The sequence below is a fragment of the Oryx dammah genome, unplaced genomic scaffold, assembly GCF_014754425.2.
Source record: "Oryx dammah isolate SB20612 unplaced genomic scaffold, SCBI_Odam_1.1 HiC_scaffold_28, whole genome shotgun sequence".
Classification (NCBI taxonomy): domain Eukaryota; kingdom Metazoa; phylum Chordata; class Mammalia; order Artiodactyla; family Bovidae; genus Oryx; species Oryx dammah.
The window spans coordinates 29,082,191-29,102,627 of NW_024070212.1; the positions used below are offsets into that span (position 1 = coordinate 29,082,191).

At 39.8% G+C, this 20,437-nt stretch overlaps 1 pseudogene; it reads right to left on the reverse strand.

Moving 5' to 3' along the window:
* Positions 1 to 3,365: 3,365 nt before the first annotated feature.
* LOC120856070 lies at positions 3,366 to 4,069 on the reverse strand (annotated as a pseudogene).
* Between the last annotated feature and the right edge of the window lie 16,368 nt (positions 4,070 to 20,437).

Below are 20,437 nucleotides of genomic sequence, written 5' to 3' on the forward strand. Positions count from 1 at the left end.
TATTGTTCCCACACTGGTCATACCCAAGTGTGGTTGACAGGGACAATTTTACAGATGAGTGGTTTGGGAGAAGTAGTGTCTGCTGCTAATTCAAAAAGCACTCATACAGGGCCCTTATAATCTCAACTTGTCCCATCTCATCTCATTGTCTCATCTCTTGATTTCTTGCTATTAATTTTTTGTGTGATTTTCTCAATTAAAAGTACTTATTACTAATTTTTATAAATAATTTTTTAAAAATGAATAAAACAAAGTATAACTTTGAATAAGGTATTTATGTAGTATTGATTTTAACCTTTTGGGACTTCTTAATAATACAAGTATTAGTTCATATGTTTTCCCAAACAGGTCCTTTCTTTTTATGTCTTCCACTAGTAAAGGACTTTTAAGGATGTATATATATCCTACGTAAATGTTATCAGTAACAGTTATGTATTGAGCCCCTATTACGTGCTAGACAGCTTGTTGATAAGCAGTACCTCCTCTAATCTTCTAAACAATTCATTTTACAAAAGAAGAAACAGTCTCTGAAGAGTTAAACTTTCAGGAAATTTTATGACATGATCATAATTTGAATGTAGGTCTTTCTGACTCTAAAAGTCTATATTCTATTCAATTCACCCATGATCTACTTTCTCTTTCTAATTGAGTATTCCTTTAATTACTTTTTTTGGACAATATTTTTCTCTGAATTTATTGAGCCAGTCATAATGATTTTGCTCCTATAGGGTTCAGTTCAGTTCAGTTCAGTCGCTCAGTTGTGTCCGACTCTTTGCAACCCCGTGAATTGCAGCACGCCAGGCCTCCCTGTCCATCACCAACTCCCAGAGTTCACTCAGACTCACATCCATCGAGTCAGTGATGCCATCCAGCCATCTCATCCTCTGTCATCCCCTTCTCCTCCTGCCCCTAATCCCTCCCAGCATCAGAGTCTTTTCCAATGAGTCAACTCTTCACATGAAGTGGCCAAAGTACTGGAGTTTCAGCTTTAGCATCATTCCTTCCAAAGTTATATTGATTTTTTTAAAGACAATTTAAAATTTCACAGTAATATTTTTTAAAGATTTATAGTGAACATAAATATAATAGAAAATTAAAATCACAAAGTTAAAACAATTCACTATGATTTAATCAGTCTGCATAAATGGGATATACTGCAGAAGAAAGTATCAAACAAAATTGTAATGACTTACAAAAACAAAATTTAAATTCTCTGATATGGGTTAGTGGGACTTCTCTCCATCTATAACAGCAATTCGAAGTAGTCTTTTTTTTTTTTAACTTTTTGTGTTAGGATATTGCTGATTAACAATATTGTGACAACATTGGCGCTCAGCCATACACAGGTATGTATCCATTCTCCCCCAAACTCCTCTCCCATCCAGGCTGCCACAGAACATCAAGCAGAGTTCCATGTACTATAGAATAAATTCTTGTTGGTTATCCATTTTGAATACAGCAGTCTATACATGTTCATCCCCGATTCCCTAACTATCCCTTTTGCCCAGCAGCCACAAGTTCGTTCTCTGTGAGTCTCCTTCTGCTTTGTAAGTTCATTTGCATTGTTTCTTTTTAGATTCCACATATGAGGGATGTCACACAACAGTTCTCCTTCCCTGTCTGGCTTCCTTCACTTGGTGTGACAATCTCTAGGCCCATCCACGTTGCCGCAGATGGTATGACTGCATTCCCTTAATGGCTGAGTAATATTTCATTGTATACATGTACCACGTCTTCTTTATCCATTTTTCTGTCAGTGGACATTTTGGTTGCTCCTGTCTTATTTATTTTGCTGTTGGGTCTTAGTTGCAGCACGTGGCATCTTCCTTGCGGCACACGGGCTTCTCTCTAGTTGTGGTGCGCAGGCTCTGGAGTGCTCTGGCTCAGTAGTCCTGTGGCGTGTGGGATCTTAGGTCCCCAACCAGGGATTGAACCCATATCCCCTGCATTGGAAGGCGGATTCTTAACCACTGGACCACCAGGGGAGTTCCTCAAAGTATTCTGTATCTCAATATGTTGTCACTATACTTTTAATCTTTGTGTTGTACTTTCTTCCTTCCTGATGGGCCAAGATTTCTTCTTTCATTATTTTCTTTCTGTTTAGAGAGTTTCCTTTAGCCATTCTTTTAAGACAGGTCTTCTGGGGAAGTTCTCTTAATTTTCCTCCCTCTGAGAAAGTCCTGGTTTCTCCTTCATACCTAAAGGATATGTTTGATGGATATAGAATTCTGGGTTGACATTTCTTTTAACACATGAAAACTGTGCCACCTTTTTCTGGCCTCCATGGATTTTGATAAGAAAACCTGCTGTCATTCAAATTGTTTCTCTCCTATAAATAATGCATCTTTTCTCTTTTGCTACTTTCAAGAATTTTTTCTTTGCTTTTAGTTTTCAAGTGTTTGACTATGATGTGCCCTGGCATAAAGTTTGGGGGTTTATGATATTTGGGCTCATCAGTTTCATGAATTTGTAAGCTTATGTTTTTTGGACAAATTTTCAGGAAACTTAGGAAAATTTTCAGTCATTATTTCTTTGAGTTCTTTTTAATCTCTGCCCTCTTTCCAAGATTCTGGTGCCACAACACTAAGATCTTTTATATAGCTCCATAAGCCCCTGATTCTATGTTCATTTTTTTTCTATTTTTATCTCTGTTGTTCAGATTGAGTAATTTCTATTGCTCTATTTTCAAGTCCATAGATTCTTTCCACAGTTCTACTATTGGGCCAATCCACTGAACTTTTTGTTTGAACTTATTGTATTTTATATTTAAGTCCTAAAAATCTCCATTTGCCCCTTCCTTATCTTCTAATTCTTTACTTTCTGCTTTCATTGGTTTCCAGTGTGCTCATAATGGCTCACTGATACATTATTATGATGGGTGCTTCAAAATCTTTCTTCGACAAGTCATTCTAACACCTATACCATCTAGATATGGGTATCTGATTGTTGCTTTTTCTCACTCATATTGAGAGATTTTCTTGATTCTTGCTATGAGTGATTTTTTATCAAAGCTCAAACATTTGGGGTATTATGCTATGAAACTTTGGGCTTCATTTAAATTTTATGTTTTAGCAGACCTCCTGTGACACTGCTGAGGTGCTACCTTTTTCATCTCCACAGAGAAGGCTTTGCATGGGGTCTAGCATTTTCTGTATGGTTTGCAAAGCTCCTAGTGATTTTTTCAAAGTATTGTTATGTGAAACAATAAAACTATGGGGTGGAAGGAAGCACAGGTAAGTCAGTCCAGGTATGCCTTCCTGGATGACTCATTTTTTTAAAACAGAGTACAATGTTTTTTATTCACTAATAAACTAAAAGTCTGTTTCTAGATGTTTCCTCCTCTTGTATGCCTCATTTGTTTTATTACTAAAAAAAGCCCTAAAAGGGGTAGTTTTACCTAATGCTCAGATTCAAATCCACCCTCATCTTGACTAATCTTGAAGTAATAAAGTTCGTAAGTCTCATTGTCAGATACAAGCACATAAAGTCAACCACGAAGACTGTTCTTCTTTAGATATTTCTTGGTAAGATACTTCAAATAGCTTTTGGAGAACTGTTTCTCAGGAAAAATCATTTTATTCTTGAAGCATTCAATATGAACAACATTCCCAAGATTTCTAGTTTTTCCAGTGACTTTAACTTTCTTTAACAAAAAAATGTTCAAATTTTCCAGAATCAAAAATCCATCTTCTATTGGATGAGTCGGGTCCAAATTAAACCTACAGGCTGACTTCTCAGGCTTCTTGTCTTTCTGTGGCATCATCTTGAAGACTGGCAGGGAATTAGAAAGAGACTGGATGATTGATTTACTGGGGAATTAGCTCATAGCCATTGAGGACAGACTCTGCTATGGTCTGAATGTCTGTGAACCCCACAAATTCATGTGTTGAAATTTTAACACCAAAGGTGGTAGTATTAAGGTAATGGCTTTGAGAGGTGTTTCAGTTAAGGGGGGATCCTCAAAAATGGGACTAGTAACTTATAAAAGAGGCTCCAGAGAGATCCCTAGCCATGTGAGGACACAATGAGACATCTACAACCTGGACAAGAGCCCTCACCGGACCATGATAGCACCCTGATCTTGTACATCAAACCTCCAGAACTGTAAGAAATAAATTTCTGTTGTTTATAAAAACTTTATCTTGTCGGTGGGATTTTGTTACAGAAGCTTGAAAGGACTAAGACAGGCCCCCAGTGGATGGTAGCCCAGACCAGTGTGAAGAGGACAAGAAGGGGCATTTTGCAATCCACTGGGGATTGAAAGGTACTCAGTTTAAAAAATCAACATCAAAAAAGTTATTATAAACCTATTATTAGAGGGAGCTGTCTTAAGCAACTAGTCTCCATGCTTTGAGTCAGAATTGAGTCAGATTCCTATGAAATTGAGTCAGAACACCAAGGGCCTGCCTAGGTCCAGGTCATGCATGTACAAACAAACAAACAAGAAAAGGTTTATAATAATTAGTTAGTTCCAGATTGAAGGAGATGATTGGAGAACAAAATCTGTATCACACAATGCCTGGTCATGTTTAGGTTTTCAAAGAAGAGGGTGAGTTACTGAGAACTTTGTTAAATGGCAACCTCAGAAAAGTTGGGGACCCATTGCTGGCAATAATTAGGAGTCCTAGCCAAGAATCCTCTGGCTTGAAAATAAGCCTGGAAAAAGAAAGGCTTCCATAAAGCCTTTCAAGCTTGCAAGTGAGGGCTTTGCCTTCTTGGAGTAAATCATGCCCCAGGTAATGAGCTTTGGCTTGACACAATTGTAACCTTTCTTTGAAAACTTAGGATATTTTAGCTAAAAAATTAAATGAACTGATGATACCAGTCCTAGAGCTCACTTCATCTTTAGAATGCAACAAAATATTAACTATGTATTTGATAGACAGAAAATAACAAGGTAATCTAAGGCCTTTAAAGTCCTAGAAAGAATCCATGAGGGGCTTCCCTCCTGGCTCAGTAGTAAAGAATCCACCTACAATGCAAGGGACAGGGGTTTAATTCCTGGGTGGGGAAGATCCCCTAGAGAAGGAAGTGGCAACCCACTCCAGTATTTGCCTGGGAAACCCCATGGACAAAAGGATGGGGTCACAAAGAGTCAGACACAACTTACCAACTAAATTACATGAATTTACGAAAAGTAGGTGGGTGCTTAAGTAAACCCCTGAAAGACCTCTGCAGAGATCTTCAGATTGGGCTTTGTTAGAACACAACAATATAGGTAAGTCTGGGTCCAAATGAACTATAACCTCATTATGAATTGAAGAACCCTCATGAATTTCAAGAAGTAGTGATCAGAAAAATGTTTATTCTGGCAATACCATTTGCACTATTCAGTTATTAGATGTCATGTCACAAGAGAAAAGAATGATCTATGGTGTGAGGGCTACATTTTTATTATTCTAATAGAAAATCTGTACCCATTAAACAATAACGCCCGATTCCTTCCTTCTAGCCCTTGGTAACCTCTATTCTTTTTGTCTATGAATTTGCCTATTCTGGATGCCTCATATAAGTGGAATCAAAGGGACATGCTCTGGCAAGATGGGCTGCTGGATAAACAGCCTGCTAAGTCTCCTGGGTCTTATCATCTGCAGGACAGTGTAGCCTTGTGTTAGGAGCATGCACTGACACCAGGAGACCTGGACTTGGATCCTACCTCTACTACTTCTTTTTCTCTTTTTTAATTAAAATATTTTTCTAATTGTGGTAAAATACACATAACATTAAACTTATCATCTTAATGACTTGCCTCTTGCAGGTCGGGAAGCAACAGTTAGAACTGGTCATGGAACAACAGACTGGTTCCAAATAGGAAAAGAAGTATGTCAAGGCTGTATACTGTCACCCTGCTTATTTAACTTATATGCAGAGTACATCATGAGAAACTCTGGGCTAGAGGAAGCAAAAGCTGGAATCAAGATTGCCGGGAGAAATATCAATAACCTCAGATATGCAGATGACAACACCGTTATGGCAGAAAGTGAAGAAGAACTAAAGAGCCTCTTGATGAAAGTGAAAGAGGAGAGTGAAAATGTTGGCTTAAAGCTCAACATTCAGAAAAATAAGATCATGGCATCTGGTCCCATCACTTCATGGGAAATAGATGGGGAAACAGTTGAAATAGTGGCTGACTTTATTTTTGGGGGCTCCAAAATCAGGGCATGGTGACTGCAGCCATGAAATTAAAAGATGCTTACTCCTTGGAAGGAAAGTTATGAGCAACCTAGACCACATATTCAAAAGCAGAGACATTATTTTGCCAAAAAAAGTCCATCTAGTCAAGGCTATGGTTTTTCCAGTGGTCATGTATAGATGTGAGAGTTGGAATATAAAGAAAGCTGAGCACTGAAGAATTGATGCTTTTGAACTGTGGTGTTGGAGAAGACTCTTAAGAGTCCCTCGGACTGCAAGAAGATCCAACCAGTCCATCCTAAAGATTAGTCCTGGGTGTCCATTGGAAAGACTGATGTTGAAGCTGAAACTCCAATACTTTGGCCACCTGATGCAAAGAGCTGACTCATTTGAAAAGACCCTGATGCTGGGAAAGATTGAGGGCGGGAGGAGGAGGGGATGACAGAGGATGAGATGGTTGGATGGCATCATCGACTCAATGGACATGAGTTTGGGTAAACTCCAGGAATTGGTGATGGACAGGGAGGCCTGGCATGCTGCGGTTCTTGGGGTCACAAAGAGTTGGGCAGGACTGAGCGACTGAACTGAACTGAATTGAACTTAATTATTTTTAAGTGGACAGTTCAATAGTGTTAAGTATATTCACATTGGGAAACCAATCTCCCAGACTCTCTATCTTGCAAGACTGAAACTCTATACCTGTTAAACAACAGCTTCCTACTCCCTTCTACCCCCAGGCCCTGGCAACCACCATTATACTTCATGTCTTTCTAAATGTGACTTCCCTTCTAAATAGGCTTCCCTGGTGACTCCACAGTGAAGAATCCACCTGCCAAGCAGGAGACGCAGGTTCAATCCCTGGCTCGGGAAGATCCCCTGGAGATGAACACGGCAATGTGCTCCAGTATTCTTGCCCGATAAATCCCATGGACAGAGAAGCCTGGTGGCCCCCAGTCCATGTGGTCGCAAAAGAGTTGGACACAACTTAGGAATTAAACAAAATTTGACTATTCTAGATACCACTCAGATAGGTAGAACCATATATCATTTGTGCTTTTGTGACTGACTTACCTCATTTAGCAAAATGTTTTTAAAGTTTGGCCAAGATGTGGCATGTATCAGAATTTCATTCTTTTATAAGGCTGAATAATATCCTCTGTGTGTGTATATGTATATATACATACATATATGTATATATACATACACACTGTGTGTGCATATGTATATATATATACATATACACACATACTACATTTTAGTTATCTATTCAGTCTGGATGGAGATTTACCAATTTTATTTTTCTTCTCACACTGGAGGGTGTTGAGCTGAAGGGTGACATAATATGATTTGTACTTAGTACTACCATTCTAGTTACTCGATCTAAAATAGAATGTAGAAAAACAGCATGGTATTGGCACAAAAACGGACACATAGATCAATGGAACAGAACAGAGCCCAAAAATAAGCTCCCACACCTAGAGTCAAATAGTCTATGACAAAAGGAGGCAAGAACACAAAACGGAGAAAAGAGAGTCACCTCAACCGTGGTGCTAGGAAAACTAGGCAGCTACAAGTGAAAGACTGAAATTAGAACATTCCCTCATACCACATAAAAAATAAACTCAAAATGGTTTAAAGATTTACATGTAGACACGAGGCCATAAAACTCCTAGAAGAGAACACAGGCAGAACACTCTTTGACATAAACCATAGCAATATTTTCTCAGATTAGTCTCCCAAGCAAAAGAAATAAAAGCAAAAATAAACAAATGGCTCCCAATTAAACTTAAAAGTTTTTGCTCAGCAAAAAAAACCATCAATAATATAAAAAGACAACCTGAGTAGGAGAAAATATTTGCAAATGATGCAGCCAACAAGAGGTTAATATCCAAACTATACAAAAGCACACACAACTCAATATCAAAAAAGTAAGCAATGCAATCGAAACCTGCGCAGAAAACCTGAACCGACATTTTTCCAAAGAAGACACAGAGATTCTGGCTAATAGGCGTATTAAAAGATACTTGATATGGCTAATTATTAGAGAAATGCAAATCAAAACCACAGTGAAATATCACCTCACACCTGTCGGGATGACTGCCATCAAAAACTCTACAAATGACAGATGTTGAAGAGGATTTGGAGGAAAGGGAGCCCCTGTACACTGTTGGTGGGAACATAAACTGGCAAAGCCACTACGGAAAACAGTATGGTGGTTCCTCAAAAAGCTGGACTTCCCTGGACTTCTCTGACCAGTGGTTAAGACCCAAGCGTCTACTGTAGGGGCCAAGGATTTGATCCCTGGTTGGGGACCTAAGATCCAACACGCACACCACATGCATGGGCAAAAGATTTTTTTAAAAATGCTAAAAACAGAACTACCAAATGATCCAGCAATTTCACTCTAGGGTATATAATCTGGAAAAAATGAAAACACTAAACTGAAAAGATACACACTCCTATGTTTTGCACTACTATTTACAACAGCCAAGACACAGACACAAACCAAGTGCTCATCACAAATAACTGAGTTAAGAAGATGTGGTATATATATGTATATAATATGTTTTATATATATATATATATACACACACACACACAATGGAATATTACTCAGCCGTAAAAATAACGAATCCTGCCATTTGCAGCAACATGGATGGACTTAGAGAATATTATGCTTTAGTGAAATAAGTCAGATAAAAAAACAAATGTATGTGATAACACTTATATGTGAAATCTAAAAATACAAATTAAATTTATATACAAAACAGAAACACAGACATAGAAAAACAGACTTATAGATACAGAAAACAAGCTCGTGCTTACCAAAGGGGAGAGGGAAGTGGGGAGGGGCAAATTACGGTATGGAGTTAACAGATACAAATTACTATATATAAAATAAATAAGCAACAAGGATTAGCACAGGGAATTATACCCATCACCTTGCAATAACCTACAAGGGAATATAGTGCTTCCCTGGTGGCTCATCCATAAAGAATCTGCGCAAGTTTGATTCCTGGGTAGAGAAGATCCCCTGAGGGAGGAAATGGCAACCTACTCCAGTACCCTTGTTTGGAAAATTTCATGGATGGATGAGCTTGCAGGGCTACAGTCCATGGGGTCACAAAGAGTTGGATACAACTTAGCAACTAAACAATAACAACATAATGGAACATAATCTGCAAAAATACTGAACGATTATGCTGTACACCTGAAACTAATACAATATTGTAAATAACTACTCATCAACAACAAAATCTGTATTTTCACACACACACAATAAAAGATAAATTAAATAGAATGTAGAAGAGGAAAAGACAAGCAGAGAGTTCAATTAGAAGAGTATAAAATTTGTCCAAAGCAGAGATAATGATGGGGTAGGTTAGGCTGTTAGCAATGAAAATGATAAGTGGTTTATAATATATTTTGATACTAGAGCAGATATCATTTACTGATAGCAGGAATTAGGGTACACCTGTATGAAGTAAACAGAAGAATCAAGTACTGTTACCAGTTTTTGGTCTGAACAACTGAAAGAATTGTCATTTACTAGGAGGAGAAGAAGAAAAGTTTTGGAAATGAAAAAATTAAGAGCAGTTTTACAACTTAATCAAAAAAATGAGCAAAAGACCTAAATAGACATTTCTCCAAAGAAGACACACAGATGTCCAACAGGCACATGAGAAGATGTTCAACATTGCTAATTATTGCAGAAATGCAAATCAAAACCTCACACCAATCAGAATGGCCATCATCAAAATCTATAAATAATAAATGCTAGAGAGGGTGTGGAGAAAAAGGAACCCTCCTACCCTGTTGGTGGGAACGTCAGCTCGTACAGTCACTATGTAGAACAGCACAGAGACTGCTTAGAAAAACTAAACCCAGAGTTATCATATGATCCAACAATCCCACTGCTGGGCATATATCCAGAAAAGATGAAAACTCTAAATTCGAAAAGGTACATGTACAAATGTTCACAGCAGCACTATTTATAACAGCCAAGACATGGAAACAACCTAAATGGCTATCAACAGACGAACGGATAAAGAAGATGCGGTACACACACACACACACACACACACACACACACAATGAAATATTACTCAGCCAGGAAAAAAGAATAAGACAATGCCATTTGCAGCACCATGGATGGACCTAGAGATTATCCTACTAAGTGAAATCAGACAGAGAATGACAAATATGTATCACTTTTGAATCTAAAAAAAAATGATACAAAGGAATTCATTTACAAAACAGAAATAGACTCACAGATATAGAAAACAAACTTATGGTTACCAAAGGGGGAGAGGGGGGAGGGATAAATTAGGAATTTGGGATGAACATATATATACACTGTAAATAAAATAAAAAACAAGGACCTATTCAGTTCAGTTCAGTTCAGTCACTCAGTCGTGTCCGACTCTTTGTGACCCCATGAATCACACCATGCCAGGCCTCCCTGTCCATCACCAACTCCCGGAGTTTACCCAAACTCATGTCCATCGAGTCGGTGATGCCATCCAGCCATCTCATCCTCTGTCGTCCCCTTCTCCTCCTGCCCCCAATCCCTCCCAGCATCAGGGTCTTTTCCAAGGAGTCAACTCTTCACATCAGGTGGCCAAAGTATTGGAGTTTTCAGCTTTAGCATCAGTCCTTCCAATGAACACCCAGAACTGATCTCCTTTAGAATGGACTGGTTGGATCTCCTTGCAGTCCAAGGGACTCTCAAGAGTCTTCTCCAACACCACAGTTCAAAAGCATCAATTCTTCGGCACTCAGCCTTCTTCACAATCCAACTCTCACATCCATACATGACCACTGGAAAAACCATAGCCTTGACTACACAGACCTTTGTTGGTAAAGTAATGTCTCTGCTTTTGAATATGCTATCCAGGTTGGTCATAACTTTCCTTCCAAGGAGTAAGTGTCTTTTAATTTCATGGCTGCAATCACCATCTGCAGTGATGGAAATATATTTGATATCCTGTAATAACCTATAATGGAAAAGAATCTGAAAAGGAATATATATTCTTATATCTATATCTACATAATGAAATCACTTTGCTGTACAGCTGAAACATTGTGAACCAACTATACTTCAACAAAAAATTAATTAAAAAAAAGAGCCCAATTTTAGGTATGTTAAATTTGAGATGTCTGTTAAATTTCCAAGGAGGCAGTTGACTGTATCATTTGGAGTTCAGAGAAGATTAGACTGTTGATGTAAAATTTGAGAGTCATGAACATATCAATAGCATCACATTTGGACTTTGGGGAAGCATATTCTAAGGCAGACTTCAGTGTCTAGAATGTTGAATAGAGAATGCCATCAACATCTCTGGAAGGCAGGAGGGAGCTATGATGAGCTATGCTGCAGGCCTGACAACCCGAGATGACTACATGGGAAGTGCTGGAGCTGGAATGGCCTGTCAGAGTTGTCCTCTGTGAGGCTGAGATAGTAAGCCCTTGATACTCTTGCCTCAACCAGTTATCAAATGTTGACCACCTCCAGAAGGACGTGACCTCAGGCGAGGAGGTTCTGCCAAGTGCTGGCAGGCGGAGCCTGTCCACTGACAACAGCCTGAGCAGCTGGGGCACAAGCCCTTCCTTGAAGGTACATCTGCTGATCCGTCAGAGTGTCCACCACGAATAGTGTGTAAACTCATAAGGCTGGATCAGCTCACCAAGACAGCGGTGCAGTTAAAGAGGTACAATGACAGAGCTCCGAGGCACCTTGAGAGACCAGGGGAATAAGAAGAATGCAGCAAAACAGTTTAGGAGAAGTAGCTAGTGAAGTCAGGAAAAAAAAATGAGCGAATAGGGGATTCTGGAAGCCAAGTCAAGCAAGTATACTACTACTATTACTCCCACTACTGTTCTTGGTACAACTTAATCATCACAATACTATGAATCAGATGATCTTATTATCACCCCCATGTTTTGAGGCACAGAGTTTAAAGGTCCCTATCCAAGTTACACAGCTTGTGGTGGCTGGAGCTCTAATTTTGAATCTTTGCTGGCTTCAGAGTCCAAACTCCTGACAGCCTCACTACCTGAACTCCAAACAACTGTGTAACACACTGTCAATCAGGTGAAGTAAAAAGACCACAAACTGACCACTGAATTTGGCAATGTGCACTTATCAGCAAAGGCAGTTTTGTTGGAACTGTGGGAGTGAGAGCCTGAAAGCAGTAAATTCAAACACAGTACTTACCAGCAGTTCCCTGGTAGTCCAGTGTTAGGACTCTCCTGACAATGGACCAGACTATTGCTATTGCTTGGCCTTGAAAACTTGGTTTGTTGCTATCAAATTGATTCAACCATCATTTTATTTTGATTATCAAAGAATGCTTGCCAGCAGATATAATTTTGAAGACTAGAGAAACACACTGATCTCTACTTTGGGCAGTGGAAGTGCAGAATCCTAACCACTGGACTGCCAGGGAATTCCCTCTTTCTATATTTACTGTATAACCATGATAGTAAGGAGAGGGGGCAGTTGAAACAATTGAACTGTAATAAACCAAATTATCCTTCCTCCCAGCAATGTCTTCTAGTCTCCCCTTCCTCTCTGAACAACTTCTCCATGAGTTCTGGAGAAGAAACACGTGCACTCTGCTTCCCTGTGCTGGAAAGTCTCTGCTAAAGTGTGTGGATCTTTCATCTCTTCTCACCCAGAGGAGAGGCCTGTCCCCATACGTGGACAGAAGGGGTGGACCCGCAAAAGCATCAGCAGAGAAACTGAAGGAGGAAGGAACTCACTAAAAAGGGATAAATATTAAGCCCTGCTCTTAGTTACTTGAGGCAGTGAAGGCAAGAGGAAATACGGCCGAGCAGCAGCACAGGTAATACGTTGTGAAGTATCAGGTTATCACACATGACAGAAAACTCGTATCTCAGACAAATTTGAGCCAAAGAGGGATTTATTGCATCCTGTATTTAAAAAGTCCAGAGGCAGCCTCAGTTTAGGCAAATCTGGATCAGGGATTCAAAAGATATCATCATAATTCACTCTCTATCTCATCTGCGTTTTCCTCTTTACTGGCTTCATTCTCATCCTGCTGATCCCATGTCGGGGCCAGTTGGCTGCCAGCCATTCCAGGCTAATATCTTTTTTTACTTTCAGGTTCCCTGGTGGCTCAGATGCTAAAGAACCTGTCTGCAATGCAGAAGATCTGGGGTTAATTCTCGGCTCAGGAAGATCCCTTGGAGAAGGGAATGGTAACCCACTCCAGTGTTCTTGCCTAGAGAATTCCATGGACAGAGGAGCCTTACAGGCTATAGTCCATGGGGTCACAAAGTGTTAAAAAGAGTTTTAACAGTACAGATAGAGAACTTCTATTCTTACAGTTCAGTGAAAGCCCTAAAACTGAGTCTCACTGGCTCTGATTGCTCTAACTTGAGTCACATGGCCATCCTTGAATCAATCAGTACAGCCAAGGAGAGACTATATCAATTAGAGATACCTTCAACTGCAGATAACAGCAAACTTGATAAAACAAAATGAAGTTCACGTTCCTTATATTAAAAGATGTGTGGAGTAGATAGCCACTGCTGATGAGTCAATGGATTGACACTTTTTATAGTTCTTTTTTTTTTTATCGCAAGATGGCTGCTGCAGTTCCAAAAAACCACATCCAGGTTCTAGGCAGGAAAAAAGGATACTATGGGAAGAAAATGTCCCTCTTTGGAGAAAGCAAAAGTTTTCCCCAAAGCACCTGGCAGACTTCTGCTTATGACCCACTGACCATTAGTGGGTCACAAGGCTACCCCTACCTTCAAGGGAGGTTGGGAGCCAAGTATTTTGCTCTTCCAGACTCTCTAGTTGAGATAGGCTGGGAAGAAGGGGATTGAGAATGGGCATTAGGTTCGCCAGTCAATGGGATCTGCCATACATGTAATGCTCTGACCGGCAGAGCCTGGTTGGCAAGTCCACTTCTGGAGCTGGGGTGGACTCTTCTCCCCCAGGACTGAACTGAGCATGACAGAGGAAAACCAGGTGCTATAAACATAAAAAGGAGGAATGGATGCTAGTCGGACAAAAATAAAAGGTGTCTGTCGTATATGTTTAAGGCCAACCTGTGACTTGGCCTCACCAGAAGTGAAAGTGAAAGTGTCGCTTAGTCATGTCTGACTCTTTGTGACCCCATGGACTGTATAGACCATGGAATTCTCCAGGCCAGAATACTGGAGTGGGTAGCCTTTCCCTTCTCCAGGGGATCTTCCCACCCCAGGGATCGAACCCGGATCTCCCTCATTGCAGGTGGATTCTTTACCAGCTGAGCCACAAGGGAAGCCCTCATCAGAAGAACGCAGTATCTAACAGCAGACATAAGAAAGCAAAAGTTACATGTATTTAGCTCAGCATTATCTCAGGTGATATTTCATATCCCTTTCAGTTCTAAAAGGTGAAGTGACAATAGTTTCAATTACATGAACCATCTAATTTATTTCGTAATGGTTCAATTAAAAATTTCCTCCTTTTAAGAAGTATTTTATTTTTGGCCATGCCAGGTCTTAGTTGGGGTATGCGGGATCTTCGATCTTCACTGCAGCATGTGGGATCTAGTTCCCTGACCAGGGATGGAACCTGGGCTCCCTGCATTAGAAGCACAGGGTCTCAGCCACTGGACCACCAAGGAAGTCCCCCCAAAGTCCTCCCTCTTTCTCCCCACCCCCCGTCTCAGAGCATCTGTTGGTGTGTTAAGGAATATCTGTTTTACTTAGAAGACTATTCAGATTTAGTAATATATGTTAAGAACTAGTGTTACGTACTTCCCCATAGATTATTTTATGCAGTCCTACCACAGAATCCATTTACTGATGAGGAAACTGAGGTTACATGACTTGTTCAAGGTCTTGTGAGCTTTATGTTCCAAGCTAACATACTCCCTACTCCCAAAATACTTTTCTTCTTGCCATATCACAACTGCAGCATGACTGCCTCAGAAGAGAAAGGGCCCATTCCAATGAAACCAGGTCATTGGGGCAGTTTTCAAATATCCTAAAAACTCTTTTTTTCCTCTCCATGGAAAATCGAATGAAGCGCCAATCACTCCTGGACTGAAGGTCCTAAACCTCTTCAAGAGGCAACCCTCTACGTTAATTTAAGAGTGGCTATTTAGGATGCCTTACATGGGTTTTGTGACTTTTTCCAGCTGGACTCTCCAAGGCATTCCAACTAGCCTAGTGCCCTGAAGCAAAAAAAAAGTCACCTACCCAGCAATAGCTCCCCTGCCTCTGACAGTCCTCAGGCTGGTGGCACCCTCCTTATGCACAAAGCTTCCTGCACCACAGCAGACAGTACTGAGCAGAGTGTTCCCAGGCAGGGATTAGAAAGACTAATCTGTTATACCAGCTGAACCTGACTGCCAGGGGCCTCCTTTGATTTCTAAGTGTGGCATTCTAGGGTCCTCCCTTGGCAGAAACTCAGCTTTCTGAATAGAGTTTTTCTGCATTGCTGTATACTTAATATAAACTTCTTAATATGTGGTTGACTAGGTAGATGGTAGCTCCTTCTCAAAAATCCAGGTTGTAAAATATACACATGAGCAGATAACACAGGACATCCCCCCAAAAAACCAATAAATGTATAAGGTTCATTTTTTTGGAACAAATTTTCTTCACATTGCAATGATCAGTTGTACAATAATCAGTGAACACTTACAGACACTTCTAGCATTTTTTATTAGTTGGGATTAGTTATGCCCAACTATTACATACATGAAAAAAAAATCTGAACTCTTATTAGATACACTTTGATTCCAACCTGAAAAGAAAAATGTTTAATATACTTCCTTCTAGCTTTAGAATTAATGTCATTGAAGAGTGACCTAAATTACAAAATTTGGATTTAATTTCCTAAAATTACATGAGATATTTAAAAAATCTGCTATATCTGTGAGTGCTTATTTTGATCAATCATTTCAGTACTGGCCAAACAAAATAAAATGGAGAAAGAAATTATTATATAAATATTCTAGTTATAAAATTTTCTCTTATAATGATCAAAAGTTGGCTCTGGTAAAGTCACTGACCATAATAAGTTTATTACCAATTCCAACTATAAAATATATTCACTTAAATTTTCCTGAAAAGAAAAAATATTATCAACAAATATTGAAATATAGTGAAATGGGATTCCCAGGTGTCTTAGTGGTAAAGAAACCATCTGCCAATGTAGGAGACACGGATTCGATCCTTGGGTCAGGAAGATCCCCTGGAGAAGAAAATGGCAAAGCACTCCAGTATTCTTGCCTGTGAAATCTCATGGACAGAGGAGCCTGGTGGGCTATAGTCTATGGGGTTGCAAAGAGCTGGACACGACTGAGCGACTGAGCACGTAGGCATGCAGTTAGTGATGAGTATGTCGAACTATTAAGAAGGAAACTTATTAACACTTGTAATTTCCTTCAAAAGACACAGGCACACTGATATTCATGCATGTGTGCTCACTCAGCCATGTCTGACTCTTTGGGACCCCACAGACTATAGCCCGCCAGGCTCCTCCACCCATGAGATTCCCCAGGCAAGAATAATGGAGTGGGTTGCCATGCCCTTCTCCAGGGAATCTTCCCGACCGAGTCTCCTGCATCTGCTGTACCGGCAGATGGATTCTTTACCATTTCTTTACTGAGCCACCTGGGAAGTCACTGAGATTCACTGCAGCACTATTTATAATAGCCAAGATATAGAAGCAACTAAAGTGTCCATCAGCAGATGAATTAACAAGAAGATATGGTGTACATAGATACATACAGTGGGCTTCCCTAGTGGCTCAGTGGTAAAGAATCCACCTGCAAATGCAGGAGACGTGGGTTTGATCCTTGGGTCAAAAGATCCTCTGAAGGAGGAAATGGCAACCCAACTCAGTATTCTTGCCTGAGAAATCCCACAGACAGAGGAGGCTGGTGGGCTAGTCTATGGGGTGGCAAAAGAATCAGACATGACTCAGTGACTAAACAACATATATACATATGTGTGTGTGTGTGTATACATACAATAGAATATGACTCAGCCAAACAAAAAAATGAAATCTTGCCATTTGAGGCAACATGGATGGATACAGAGGGCATTACACTAAGTGAAATAAGTCAGGTAGACAAAGACAAATATTGGATGTTATCATTTACATGAGAAATCTAAAAAATAAAACAAATGAATAAATACAACAAAGGAGAAACAGAGTCACAGACACAGAGATCAAACTATTGCTTACCACTGGGGAGAGGGGAGGGGGTGGGGGAGGGAGTGATGGAGTAAGAAATAAAGGAGGTACAGCCACCATGTATAAAACAAATAATCTACAAGGATATACTGCACAGCACAGAGAACATAGCCAATATTTTATAATAACCTTAAATGGGGTATAACCTATAAAAGCATTGAATCACTATATTGTATACCTGAAACTAATATAATACAGTACATCAAGTATATTCCAGTTTAAAAGAAGAATACATATGATGTCAAGCACATGAAATGGTACTAAACGTCATGAGTCACCAAGAAAATATAATTTAAAACCACAATTAGGCACCATTTCCTACACATCAGAATGGCCACAGTAAAAAAAAAAACACAAAACTCTAACAATGTTAAATGTTAGCAAGAATATAAAACAACTTGACCCGTCATACATTGCTGGTAAACTTAGTACAACCACTTTGGAGGACTTAGTAGTTTCCAATGAACTCAAACATACCTTTACCCTATGACTTAATAATTATGCTTTTAGGTATCTACCAAAGAGAACTACACAAATAGTCATGGCAGTGTTTGTTTGTTATAGAGGTCTCAAATGAGACATGAACTAAAAGTACAAACACAGAAAGTGAAAGTGAAGTTGCTCAATCGTGTCCGACTCTTTGGGACCCCGCAGACTATAGCCTACTAGGCTCCTCACTCTATGGGATTCGCCAGGCAAGAATACTGGAATGGGTTGCCATTTCCTTCTCCAGGGGAGATTCTCAACCCAGGGATCGAACCTGGGTCTCCCACATTGCAGGCAGACACTTTGACCTCTGAGCCACCACACAGAAGGATGGGTTTGAAAAATGGTGGTGTAGGACTTCTCTGGTGGTTCAGTGGTTAAGAATCTGCTAAATGCACGGAACACGGGTTCAATCCCTGCTCTGGGATGCCGTGGGGCAACTAAGTCCAAGCACCACAACTCCCGAGCCTCTGGTCTAGAGCCCTCAAACCGCAACTACTAAAATCCACGCACCTAGAGCTCGTGCTCTGCCAAAGAGAAGCCAGGGCAGTGAGGAGCCCGGGCACCACAACTAGAGTGCGTGCCCACGTTCACTGCAACTAGAAAACGCCCACACGCAGCAATGAAGACACAGTGCAGCCAGATAATTAAATTAACAAATACTTTCTAAAAATGTGGTGTAAAACATGAAGGAAATAACTGATAAACTTTATTTCATGAAAATTAAAAACTTGGCTTTGTGAAACAAAGTTATAAAGAGAATCAGAAAAGAAGCCACAGACTGGGAGAAAACATTTGCAAAAGACACACCTAACAAAGGACTATTATCTAAGATACACAAAGAACTTTGAAAACTGAATAATAAGAAAATCTGAATTTTAAAATGGGCTAAAGACAACATACAAATGGCAAGTAAGCACATGAAAAGATGTTCCACATCATACATCATCAGGGAAATGGTAATTAGGTCAAAATCTAGAACATGACAACCCCAAATGCTGGGGAGAATGTGGAGCAACAGGAACTGTTATTCATCACTGGTGGGAATGCAAAATGGTACAGCCACTTTGGAAGACAGTTTGGTGGTTCCTTACAAAACTAAACATACTCTTAGCAAACAATCAAGCAATTGTGCTCCTTGGTATTTACCCAAAAGAGTTGAAAACTTATATCCACTTAAAAACCTGCCCAAAGAGGTTCAGAGCAGCTTTATTCATAATTGCTAAAACTTGGATGCAACCAAGGTGCTCTACAGTAGATGAACAGATACATAAATATAACCCAGAAAATGAGATAATATTCAGCATTAATATGAAATGAACTATCAAGCCATAGAGGGCAGCTCCCCTGTCCCTGGGATTCTCCAGGCAGGAACACTGGAGTGGGTTGCCATTTCCTTCTCCAATGCATGAAAGTGAAAAGTGAAAGTGAAGTCGCTCAGTCGTGTCTGACTCTTAGCGACCCCATGGACTGCAGCCTACCAGCCTTCTCCGTCCATGGGATTCTCCAGGCAAGAGTACTGGAATGGGGTGCCATTGCCTTCTCCGGAAAAGACATGGGAGAATCCTAAATGCATATTACTAAAAGAAGCCAATCTGATAAGGCTACATACTATATGATTCCAACTCTCTGACATCATGGAAAAGAAAACTAAAGAGACAGTGAAAAGACCAATGGTTGTCAGGGATATGAAAGGGCTCGTGGGTGTTGGAGAAATGAAAAGACAGAAGACAAAGGATTTTTAGGGCAGTGAAAACATTGTGTATGATATTATATAAAGATGGATACATGGATATATTTGTAGAAAACTGTAGAACATAGAACACCAGGAATAAACCCTTAGGTAAACTATCAACTTTGGGAGATTATGACACATCAAAGTAGGGTCATTTTTGATAAAATATAGTGTTCTGGTGAGTAATGTTGACAGTGGGGAAGGCTATGCATGTGTATATGGAAAATCCATTTACCTTCCTCTCAGTTTTATTGTAAACTTAAAACTGTTAAAAAAAATAAAGGTTTAAAAAATGTGGTATTGATTTATTTATATAATGAAATACTACTCAGCAACTAAAAGTAGCATACTCCTGAAATCAGCAATGGCGTGGATAAATCTTAGAAATATGCTGAGTGAAAGAAGCCAGGCATGAGATAGTGCATCACTGTATGGTTCCATAGTGTATGAAATAGTGCATTACTATATGAGGCCCAGGACCAGCCTCAACAAGTCTATGGAGAGAGAAATCAGGATTGTGTTTCCTTGGAAAGAGAGAGAACGGACTGGAAAGGGCATGAAGAAACCTGCTGGGGTGACAGACTGTTCTATACCTTTTTTTCATGTGGTGGCTAGAAAGGAATGTAAGATTGTCAGCTCATTAAACAGATCGCATAAGATCTATATGTATAATTTTACCTGTATTACCTCAATTTAAAATGCATAGGGGAGAAAGGGAGAGAAGGAGAAGAAGCACGACCACTGTGCTCAGCAGCTCCTGCCCTCAGCCCAACTCCAGCTTGTCTCCAGTAGCTCCCTCGTGTGAAGGGTTGTTTATTTTCCATTTGGGGGTAGAGGAGAAAGAAGAACAAAGG